The following is a 12,321-nucleotide window of genomic DNA, read 5'->3' on the forward strand; positions in this document are numbered from 1 at the left end:
CCGGCGCCACCGCCTCGCCATGTTCAGCTTCGCGAGCAAGATGCTCAACACGCTGATCGGCAGCGAGGAGGAGCAGCAGCAGCAACAACAACAGCAGCAGCAGCAGCAACAACAGCAGCAGCAGCAGCAGCTGCGGCGCGGCCCGACGGCGGTGGGCCGCGTGGGGGGCTTCGGCACGGGGGTTCCCCCCGCGGGCCCCGGCAGGGCGCCGCTGGCCGTGCCGCCCCCGCTGGCCGCCAGGGCCGAGGCGTTCGCGCCGCTCAGGGAGCCCGAACCGCCGCCGCCGCCCGCAGGTCAGTAAAGGCGGCACGTCCACTCTACCTTTTCCCCTTACACAACGCACGAGGGCCACACACTTAAACATTGTGTATCGGACACGCACGCGGCCAAAATTAGAGCATTTGTGCTATTGTAGAATGAGCGTACTGATGTATCTGGTTTGCGATATTCCCACGGCAAATTGGCCAGCATGTCTGACTGATCTGCTGGATGCCCTCACCAGCCACTTTTCATTTCACTCGTGGGATAGCAAAAAACGTGTAGATCGTAAGCTGTAGGATAATACCGGTCGGTACAGGAAGATTTCACACTGGGACACAATCTCGAGACTGCCTAGAAGAACAGACGTACGTGGACATCTCACATTTTCATTTGTCTCACTAGCAAATACTCGCAGCACCGTTATACTACATTTTGTGCCACTGCGTACTTTCAGCGTTAAGCGAGCCAATTCGATGCCCGACTGTCGTGCGAGGTTCTTGTTTTACGTGTTTTTCGGGTATTTTTAACTATCTACGTGAAGTGTGTGATCTTGGGCCTCAGTGTTAGTCGTAACTTTTTATCAGGTATCGTAGTAATAAGTTTCCCCATGTGCACCTCCACTTTTCTTTCGTAAGTGTTGTTACCGGTGCTCAGTCGCATCTGTCTGCAGAAACAGGGAATTGAGATAGTCTTATACTACGATATACCTCCATTCACATCATCGCTATCGGAAACAGTATTTTGAACCTTAGCGCAGACAGGTAGTGTCGTCCACTCTGAAATCAATCAGATATCTGAAAGGCGTCATTTTCTCTTTCTCTTTATTCTCCACCTCACAAAAAAATGTAAAAACAAAACAAAAATTCATCTCGTTTCTTAAAGGTTTCTCCTTAGTCGCCTTATTGCGAACTGTACAACGTAGATGAATTTCACATAGCTCTTTCCTCATAATTTCGTATGTATCAATCTGACCAGTTTTCTACATGCCATTCACTGGAACGATTACCTTACCCTGTTTCATCAAATTCGTGGCCCTGTGGGTGTGTATGTGGGGGGAGGGGGGTTGTGGGTGTGTGTGGGTGTGAGGTTGTGTGTGTGTGGGTGGGTGGTTGGTTGGGTGGTTGTGTGTGTGTGGATGTGGGTGGAGGTGACTAGGGGTGGGCGACCGGACGTGCATGTGAGTGCGCACAAATGTGTGTGAGCACATCTCCAACCTTAGACCTAATTCACAGAAGTCACGAACGTTGCGACACCTCCTTTCCCTAGTGTGGCTCTCCGACGAAATCGCTCTTCAGAATTACAATTCTTACCCATGATTACCAATTTTTTCGCAAGAGCGTTGTTTTTGCGTCTCCCGGTATCACTGCCAATGTCGTCGAGAAAAGGCAAGGAATGAGAAGAAACTGATCGATGGACTGCTCCAGAAAAGACGTCAGGCAGGTCCGGAAATTGGCAAAGTGCCTGCATAGCGGCATTCATATTGCAACGTTAGCGTTCTCTTTTCTGTGTGTGATGTTAAGGAAACTCACAGCTAATTCTCTGCATTTTATAGTTATAACGATGGCATTCGATGACTTTTCTTTCTATTACAGGAAACTTAGCGTTCACCATGTTATATTTTCCCAGGAACAAGGATCTAGTAAAATGATTTGTTTTACACTGATTAACCTTCTGTACCTAATTTTTAGCAGCTAAGGAACGGTTCAGCTCTTCTTTGTATAATACAATACTTTCATTTTTTCGTAGGATAGCGTAGAATAGTAAATAACTGACAATTAACATTTTGTTTCTTTGAAGGAACGATGGACGTTGCTAGCACAAAGAATGTTAAAGTTTTTGAAACTGTTCCTTTCAATAGTATATTCAGCAAAGAGGGAAGACGGGAGAGCCTTCTGCGTACGTCATTCACAGTTCCCCGACACGGTGTCAGCAGAGCACAAAAGCTACGCGACTACAACGCCCTCGCCTACAGCTGTGACATGGGCTACCGATAGCATTCTGTTACCACTCGCTATTCGGGAGCGCTGCATAGCCATTATCGTACTCATGATTAATTTTTTCTTTCCAGTTCCAGGCGTAACGCAGCCTCCTGAGAGTAAGTTTTCTTTCTCAGAGTATTAGTGTAACTAATACTGTTAGGACTATTGATGAAACAACGATGCTTCCCTTCGAGAATGGTGACATAAGATACTGAGGAAGACTTTCGGCTCTCCTTGATTCATTGCTTTTCAATTAGCGTTTCAGTTGCAGGTACTTAGTTTTCTTTTCTGGTCTCAGCAAAATGTTATGAGGAATGCTGAGTAACTATTCTATTGCAGTCTCTACTCTCCATTTTCGCATACCCATACATCTGGCGATAAATGTGCCACAATGTTATTACGCATATTTATACTGTAGGTCACGTACGTCGTCAAGGTAACTACATTGTTTATATGTTGGTATATCTGTTAAGCTTAGGTACGAAGGATCTGGTTTAGGAACCTGTTAACGAATATTGACAGGACATTCCGAGTAAACGGAAGTATCCATACAGAGAAAAAAAAATCACGGGTGTCAGAAAAAATGAAAAGTGGTTCCTACATTATTGTTGAGATTTCTTGTGTTACAAGCGTCCTCTTAGACGTTTCTCATAAAAAAAAGGAACACAGGCGAAATTATAATGCACGAAAATATCAAAATAAATTTTTCAACTGAAACTATTTCCTTATTAATGTTCAGTTATCTCTACTACAAAATATTTCCTTTTGTAAAAATTTTGATAGAAAGCTCCAGATACACAAATCAAACTCATGCACCGACCATTATTTTCAGTCTTAAAAGATTGCTGGAGTTAATGTGAAAGGCGTGGATTATCTGTACTTGTAGACATAGATGCGCCGAGAAGGCCTGGGGCATACGTAAAACAAAACATTGTATACAGTATTACAAAAATGAAGAAAAAACCTGAATTTCCTTCTACAGGTGACAAAATGGTTTCAGGTAATTATTCCAGCATTCTATGGCACAGAAACCTACACAGGATAGAACAAGAGAGTAAAATTCCCAATGAAGGGAACAGAGGAGGATGTGTACGTGGCCCAACGCACCTCTCTTTTTGCTCTGATGCTGTTCTTTATCAGACAGGAAACTACCAAATTCAAAAGATTAATCAACGCTATTATCACTTGCACACATCGAATGTCACATGTTTCTTGGGTTCATTCATCGTTTTCTTTTGTTGTAGCAGTGCAATAAAGGCTTTTTATTTTATTGTCCTATGAATCTGAAAGAAGTTGTTTGGGAGTGTGTGAGCTCCCACCCACGCTTGTGCGTGTAGGCGTGTGTGTGTGTGTGTGTGTGTGTGTGTGTGTGTGTGTGTGTGTGTGTCAGTCAAATCAAAGGATCAAAATTTCTAAATTCCATGTATTAACATAACACTATGCTGCTTGAAATTAAATAAATCCCTGAATGACTACGTTAAAGGAAGCCTATATTCAGTATCGTAGTTACTTACCTTTAATTAACACTGTTGTGTATGGAACGTAATCCGCTTAATTATCACATTGAAGCGACAAATAACTAAACAAGTAAGTCATTCACGTGGCTGATTGGAGTTCAGCCGACGACCGTACACTTTGAATGAGGAATTCATGAGCTTTCATTAGCGTCATAATCACATAGCAAAAACGTCGTCTCAGTAAAATATAGCTGTGGAACTGAGACGATGCCTGCTGCGACAAAGATGCTGGAAGTCGTCATAGGCAGGACGTTCATTTTTCTGTAACTTCAGCTCATGAATAATCCACCATTAGCAGTTCGCGATTTGAAGATAACACCAAATAGTCGTTCGCTCCCGTTTCAGTTTTGTACTACTGAATGCATATAAAGCTTTTTTAACTCGTAATTCGAAACAGATAACTAGCGTCGGGTACTGAATTAAGGGAATCAATTAGACCAATAGTGGTGTCGCAATTTATGAGTAGTCGGTCTTGCAAAGAATCAATACCTGTCAATTACTAAATGAATCTCGCTTCTTACTGACGAATTCTGACAATTCGTATGTAGCACAACCAATGAATTTTATTTAATTCGAGAAAATTTTAGGTGTTAATTAATAATTTTGTCGTTACTTAAATAGTGACATAATTCTGTTCAAAAAATCTTTTGTTACTTTTTAGAGACAAACTATTCACGATTATCTACTTTACTCAAAAGTTTCACACGCCTCTTAATACAGAAGGCTCGTTAAACTTCCACAGAGAAGCATTTACATAAACTTTTTTTTCTTTTTTAAAAATAACGACTCATCTGATCAGAAGTTCCTGCGATCCTTAACATCTCCCTTGAAGTCTTGGGTATCTGTATTTGGCACTTCTGCGACCTTACTTGCATCCCTCCAGAACGTATATTCTGTATTTTATATGTACACGCCCACTTAATGGATGCTCGAAAATTATCTGTACTTCAGTTACGTACATTTGAGCGTAGCAGTGTTATACGACGGTGAAACTGATCTTGCCGAGATTCACAAGAGCGTTTCTTGTGGGGAGCTGTACAAATGATGAACTTCATGTATGAGAGGAACTTACTAATGATTCCTGACGTTATTCCTTCTGGAGGCTGTGTAAACTTTTTTCTGTGGAGCCAATTATATTAAGATAAAAATACATTTTCGCAGAAGGAATCCTCTATCGGCTGATATCCCAAGAAACAAATCAATATAAAGTTACAAATCATCATAAGGCGCTAATTCTGAACAAGTGATTGCAGAAACAGCAATTTGACTGCCACGGCCGCTGAGGGTCTTTTCTTTAGAGCATGCTACATATGTATAGTTTGACGCTTTTCCTCGCGTGTTGATGATGCGTACATGTACCATGTACAGAGTCACGCGATTATGGACAAGAAACCTAAATCTTCATACAACGTACTTCTACACGAGGCGCAAATTCCAGTAACTGAGTTCGGCACATGTTTGTACTTTTGTAAATTGTAGTGCAGAATTTTTTCGACGAATGTCCTCTACATGTAGCCAAATGTTTACTAGCATCTGTCATGTCTTTGTAATACTCATCGGGAATTAGCCCCATAATTCAAGAAATACTGTAGCCATAAGTATATAGCGTCAAGTGAGGAACTGAAAAGGGAAGTAAAACAGTTGAAAACATAGCACTGAGAAGTCAGCGACATCTGGCCTTCACAAAACGAGTCTTTTAAGGTGATACACAGGGTGCTTCAGATATAATGCACTGACCATTTTCTTGTCTCAAATGATGCATTCGATTATATACGATTCATTCGATAGGGATAAATAGAATGATGAACCTTTCATTACGCGACAGATACCAGACAAATGTACGAGGTGATCTCAACCTTCGAATTTTACATGGAAAATGGAAAACATTTGTACAATTGAAAAGAACTCTTAGTACTGAACATTACAAATTAACACCTTTATTTGTGATTTGCTCCATTTCCATGACACCAACATAATGACGCGCCACGCGAATCAACCAAAACGAATAGGAAGTGTTGATGTTTGATAGTGTAGCTTGCATTTCCTCACTACTGGTGCCATTATGCCCGTCGTGCCATTACGGTTGTCTAACAACGGCCATCTTGGGTGGTACACTGTTAAACGTTTCTGTGGTACTCTTACGATTGCCTAAATTATTCATTCCGTAATGGCATTTGCTAAAAAAGAGGCATTTGATATGCATATTATAGTGTGATAATGGCGCTAAAATTACCTACACACAAAGCGAGTTTATGCAGAGTGACATCAAGAACTTACACGTCACCACAAGATGTTTTTCTCGGCGACTGAAGACACGGTTGCTATATATCTCGACTGATGAGTTTCTGCACGAAGAATAGGACGACATTCTGGGACAAGGACAAGCAGAATTACCGTCTGCATACTTCTACATGATAGTGATTTTGGTTCTTATCACATCCAAGTTCATCAGATAGTGAGCGAAGACAGTTTCCTGAGGAGAAAATCATCTTCTGCGTCTGATTTCTAAAACAAAATCTGGAATGCACAACTGGGCTGACGAAGCCACTTTCTGATCTGATTTGAATGTCCATAAAGCTCTCTATAGGTCAGAAGAAAAACCTCAGTGATTACATCAGCTGGTAACCGGCACGTCTAGAACACAAATGCCTGCTGTGGATTCTAGTTATCGGAAATTATTTTTTGTTGAACTATTGGTCAACTACGAAAAGAGAAGAAGCACAGTCCTCGATAATGAGACAGGTGGTCAAGCTGCAGCGTTAAATCTTGAACTCTTGCTGTCTCATGGAGCTGGGCACGGGATTCTGACAAATCCTACGAATCGTCGCTTTGGTTTGGCAGCCTTCTTCGTATTATTCTAAAGACAAGAACTATGAGCCGGCAACAGCTCTCACCTTTTTCCGTTTTTCATTTTTACAACCATCAACAATAACACTGCAAAAGTTCTCATCATTCATCGACATGGGAAAGATATAAACATGACGAATACAGAAAAAGGAAGAAGAAATGATCCTCCTTAGTATGTCAGCACGTCTCACTATCACGACTGAAGTATAGTCGCCACACTCGTATTTGAACAAATGACGTTTCACGGCGTATTGTTGTCAACTGAGCTTTGACACGATGATTTTCATAAAAGTTAGGTAAAATGTATACATCCAACGTGTAGATGATGAAGCATATACACCCAGGAAGCAATGTCACACTCATACTATTATACATTTTGAAGAACTGTGTTCCGTCACGTGAAGATAAGAGTAATCCTACTACAACAGTTAGCGGAAGTCATCTGAAAAGGACCTAATCGCCAGAAGAATCCACTAAACGTTCATTGCTGAAAATATTATTTCGTTAATTGATAAGCCATATACTGTACTTGAAACACGGCCTTCAATACTTCCTAAAAGCATATGGCCTTTTGGTGGAACCAACGTCTTGAAAAGTCATGTAAATAGGTTTAGAAACTTAGATGAAATTACTTTAAAATTTATTTCGTTCTACGGAAAGTGCTGTGTACATTTGTGTCGGTTGCGTTCCTGTAACAGAGTAGTGTCGCTTCTCGTTTAAAATGTTCGAGCTGGCACGTAATGTGACAAAATAGCTACCTGTGGCGGTAAAAACACCACTGATTATCGACCGCTATTAGATAACTGTGACATAAGGCGGCGCTCCGCTACGGGGCGTTGCACCTCTGGCGTCGTATATTCGTACAAACGTAAATAACAGCTGCAGCACCACCGCAGCCATTCTACATACCGCTATGTAGAAATCAGCCTACAGCAATCAGAATGACATCGAGATCATGATCGCTCAGCTGCTCAAGGATGGTGCAGGACGTTGTGACCTCGCTGATCCAGCCGCGGATACATATACTAGCAATCTTGAAAGTTGTATTTTTATATACTGCCTCATAATGACTCAGGAAGGTGGCCATAGTTTGCTACTAGATTCATAAAGGATGAGCTTCTTAGGCAACCCTCAAGTGCGTAGCGTTATTATTTCCCGACAAGGGAACGTTATTGCACGGACCAAAAGTTCAAAATACAAATGAGACTTAAATTACGGATTTTAATGTGCTCGATCCGGAAACAATAATTATTTATCAGTAAAAGCCAACATCGATACCCAATGGAAATAGTTGTAGGAACGTTCTTCCGCGTTACAACTAAGCTGCACCGGTACTGTTCGACGAAAAGTCTTAAAGAAGAGCCGGCCGGAATGGCCGAGCGGTTCTAGAAGCTACAGTCTGGATCCGAGGGACCGCTACGGTCGCAATTTCGAGTCCTGCCTTGCGCATGGATGTGTTTGATGTCCTTAGGTTAGTTAGGTTTAACTGGTTCTACGTTCTAGGGGACTGATGACATCAGAAGATAAGTTCCATAGTGCTCAGAGCCATTTGAACCAATCTTGCAGTGGATGTTTTTCTTTATAGATGACGACTAGATAAGAGTATGTGTGCCTGCTTACAAAAAAAAAAAAATATGGTACATTTAGGCCAAATAACAAAATATACAGAAAAATCTGCTTTCTCGTACACACCTTAGTGCTAGGTAGACTAGAACACCTTGGAATATCTTGTAGACATATATTTGCAGAAAACATTGATCAAAGGGCTTTTCTCCTACTTGGAAGAATCAAAGTATGAATCTGTGTTGAATAAAGCTTATCTGATAAAGGGACAAGGACGAAATGGGAGCACTTTTCTTTTCTTAAATGAAGGTATATATAAAACGAATACTTGCCAGTTTTCAGTCTGAGCCTGCGTCAACAAAAATTCTTGAGACAATTTTAAAAACTTTTTTTCTTTGCTTCAGGTAAAATTAAATCGAAAAATATTTTTCTCGTCGCTAAAGAAAAGTCAAAAAATGATATTTCAGCCTAAATAAAGAAAGAACACTAGTCTTAAAAATAGGTAAAATGTAGACACTGTTTTGTCTATACCATTCAATAATTACATTGAAAATCCCCGTCATCTCCAAGTAAATATCCTGAAATAAAGTTTCTTCTGTCATTACTACCGTCCCATTTGATGTGGGATATCGTCGCAGCACAAAGGCATCGAAATCTCTCCTCGACCTTTTGACGAGCTTACTGTTTCTCTGGAGGTTCTACTCAATTTCCATTCATTTCACACAGCACGGTCGAGTAGTCTCTACAACACTTATTTGCAGTAACAGTCTTTGTACTCTATCACCATAAAAGTAACGTACAAATGACACAGTTTGCGCTACGGTGTTTTTTCCACATTCAAGGTAATCAATCCTCAGATCTGTCACTACCGGTTGTTTACAATTTTAAGCTTTGTACATAGTTAACATGGGAAAACCTACATCAATGAAGAAATGTCAAAAACAGTGTCATGGGGTTTTCATAATTTGACATAAGAAATTACAATCACTGAATGAGCAACATGTTGGAAGAGAGCACAGCGCAGAATGACGTTATTTTTGTAAGAAAAACACTTACTTTCTGACGAATTTACGTTAACTAGAGATTCACAACCAAACGAAAAACATTATGACTGAAACCACAAATGAAGAAAGTTTTTCCTGCAGCGTTATCAGGAATTTGAATAAATGGAGAAGTGGACTAATCTAGTGGTCTCATGTTTCCACTGTATTCATTAAAACTTTAAACACAACACCTTCTACGGACGGATTTTACATATCTCTTTCCCGATGATAGGTATCTAGCGCTGTAAGTCTGAGCGATTACAAGATATGGGCTAGTCTAACTGTATCATGTCACCGCTGTATTCATTAAAACTTTAAACACAGTACCTTCTGTGGACGTAATTTGACACAGAGTGAGCGACTACAAAACCAGAAATTACAAAAGTTTTCAACATCAAAAGAAAATGGACTGTCGCTGTAAAGAATAACAACGGACAAAACATAATATGGACTGCAACAGCCTTATGCCACTGAGAAGTCTACCTTAGGTAAGTTTCACGTAGTAACACACCAGTGCGAAATGTCTGTCCTTTCACAAAAACATGGATATTATATTTGTCAGTAAGTAGTGACAAAACTACTGAAAAATGAAATGGTGTTAACTGAAAGTATTGCTTATAGACTACAGTTTACTGGAAGAAAGTTTCGTAACCTGAATACTCTTCCGTTATATTTTTCTGCTTATTCGGTACTCATAAACTACGTTAATGTGCTCGTATAAAAAATACGTTAGCTCCCTGAAAGATTATATCAGATGTGAAACACATAGCGTAAAATATTACACCACGTGCGGCAGTTCAAAAGAAACGACAAAATTTTCGGGTTCGAAGCGATATTCGTGTGACACGAAGAGCGAATCGCGAAAGCGTGGTTAGAGGAGTTATTTCAGCCGGTTGGCGTGCTACGAAAGGAAGTGGGTTACAGGAAATCGATTGTACGCGCCGAGCACGTAGAAACCACGGCCGCTAGTACGCTTTCCAAGCACTCTGCAAATGCAATTCCTGCGAACAGGGAAGTTAAAAGCGTCAGACAAGAAAAGCGTCGAACGCGACAAACCACACCATCTCCGTGCCTGACTACTGAAAATCAAAAGAAGCCCAAACATGCGAAACGTATTCATTTTCTTACTAGTTACTCAGGATCCGACTGATTTTTTCAGATTCTTCGTGGATACTGAGATGCGTTCCTCAACATCAGTCTCAGATATTTATTTGCAATCGATGGAATGTCTGTTGTTACACGATACTGTTACCGTCAGCACTTAGGGATTCAAAGTGTTAAATAGCAAATTATCTGAATGGGGTAACAGTTTAGAGTACGTCATCCGATCAAATGTCATGATTCATTAGGAAGAACCAGGTGGAGTGGCACGTTGATTAATGCACTGTACATGTATTCAAATGAAGTAAAATTGAAGACTGGCCGATCTCCATCTGACACTGAAGCGATTGCTGGCAATGTCACTTTAGAAGAGCTGCAGTAAAATTCCTGTGCTGTCCTTGTCCAATTCAGCTAGAGCTCCATCTCCAGTGATCTCGAGGCGAACTGAACGTTAAGCTCTAACATTTTTTCCTGCGTTTTTTTCTTGAGAGATAAAAAGAATTAGTTTCATTTAAAACGACATATCATCCTTTCACGCCGGAGACAGTGTCAGATGTTTAATATGTTTTTTGAATAACTCTTGCTTACAGCGTATTTTGCCAGTATAAGTGTCTCGTTCACAGTTTTCGATTGCTAAAAACGGAGAAAAACAAAAAGAGTCGCAGCATAGATACAGTTTCAGAAAAACAGACCCTACAATTCAGTTTACGATGATATGCATCCCAGTGAATCGCGATCACTCTTAACGAGAGCCTGAAATTTATATATATCACTTTAATTAAAATTATTTCTTCCCGTAAAGATGTTGTAGGCCTTTGATGCACTTCGGTCGATTTTAAGCCAATATATATCTCATTTGCCTGCAACACAGACACAAAAAAGCGAGGGAGATTATAGTACTGAGAGACAGAGCACATGGGGGATTAAATCGACCGATTCTTCACTTTAAGGGAAACTAGCGAAAGCGTAAATCTGGATGGTCGGAAGGGGATTTGAACCGCTGTCTGCAGGAATCGGAGTCCTGTGTTTTACGATTGCAGCACGTTACACAGGTCCAGAATTTGCGTCACCAAATAGACTTAATCTTCTGCTGACAACGCTGGACCTTAGAAGACACAACGTACAATCCCCCATGTTTTGTAGGTCTTCCATTACCAGCCAGTTTTCATTAGAATTCATTTTCTGCACTCAGCTATTCATAAAAGTGTTATGCCATAAAAACATGATTTTTCACTCGTCCTCGCATCGGCATTTCCATTCTTTCGAGCATTACATTGGAGCCATAACGTGATGTAATGCTACTGTGTTCTCGAGCATCAAGTTTGAGACACAAAGTAGTAGCGCACAAGACAGGAAGAGGTGGGAATAAGGTAAGATTTGAGAACGAATACATATTTCCGTTTCATTCAAAAATTGACCACATGGCACCATTTACTGGAACACAGACCTCACTGACTGTTGCATGTCATAATGTTCTTGAATCATAATATCTGTGTTCTAGCAACGTCACGCGTGTCATCTATTTTGATTTTCTGTATTACTTTGGCGGACTTTATTTTTGCTTCTCAGAAAGTAATATAGTACATAAATTTTCTAAATTTGTTTATTTGATCTTTATAGTTCAGTATGGTAATTCTGAAGACTTCATCATTTGTTACTGCATCAATCCACGATGTTGGGAACATTCATGTGGCTAGTCACAATTAGAAAGTCGCTAGTCTGCTAGGTTGGACACTTAAAAACTCCCGGCCTCTGCCTCATACAGTAATGCTGGGTCGATGTAAAACTTTACCTGAAGTCATCAGGTTTTTATAAATGAGCTCAACTTTCACCAAGTAACTCTGACATCAAGATTCTTATTGGTCGTCAATATTGTCTACTCTCAGTTAATTTGGTTTACACGCTCAATTTTCGTGATTTCGACTTGGTGTAATCATGCTTACGTCCCCTAAATAAAATTATGTTACTTTTCGTTGTCGTTCTGAATGGTAACTACACCAATTCTCTAAG

At 40.5% G+C, this 12,321-nt stretch overlaps 1 protein-coding gene across 1 annotated transcript in view; it reads left to right on the forward strand.

Annotated features, from left to right (window-relative positions):
* The first annotated feature begins 214 nt into the window (after positions 1-214).
* The window catches only part of LOC126298156 (histone-lysine N-methyltransferase 2D-like), a 989,658-nt gene continuing 977,551 nt past the window's right edge, over positions 215-12,321 (forward strand). The window contains exon 1 of the mRNA XM_049989466.1: positions 215-293. The gene's annotated coding sequence lies outside the window, so the exon portion shown is untranslated. The remainder of the gene's footprint in view (positions 294-12,321) is intronic.

This window comes from Schistocerca gregaria, chromosome X (genome assembly GCF_023897955.1).
Source record: "Schistocerca gregaria isolate iqSchGreg1 chromosome X, iqSchGreg1.2, whole genome shotgun sequence".
Lineage (NCBI taxonomy): Eukaryota > Metazoa > Arthropoda > Insecta > Orthoptera > Acrididae > Schistocerca > Schistocerca gregaria.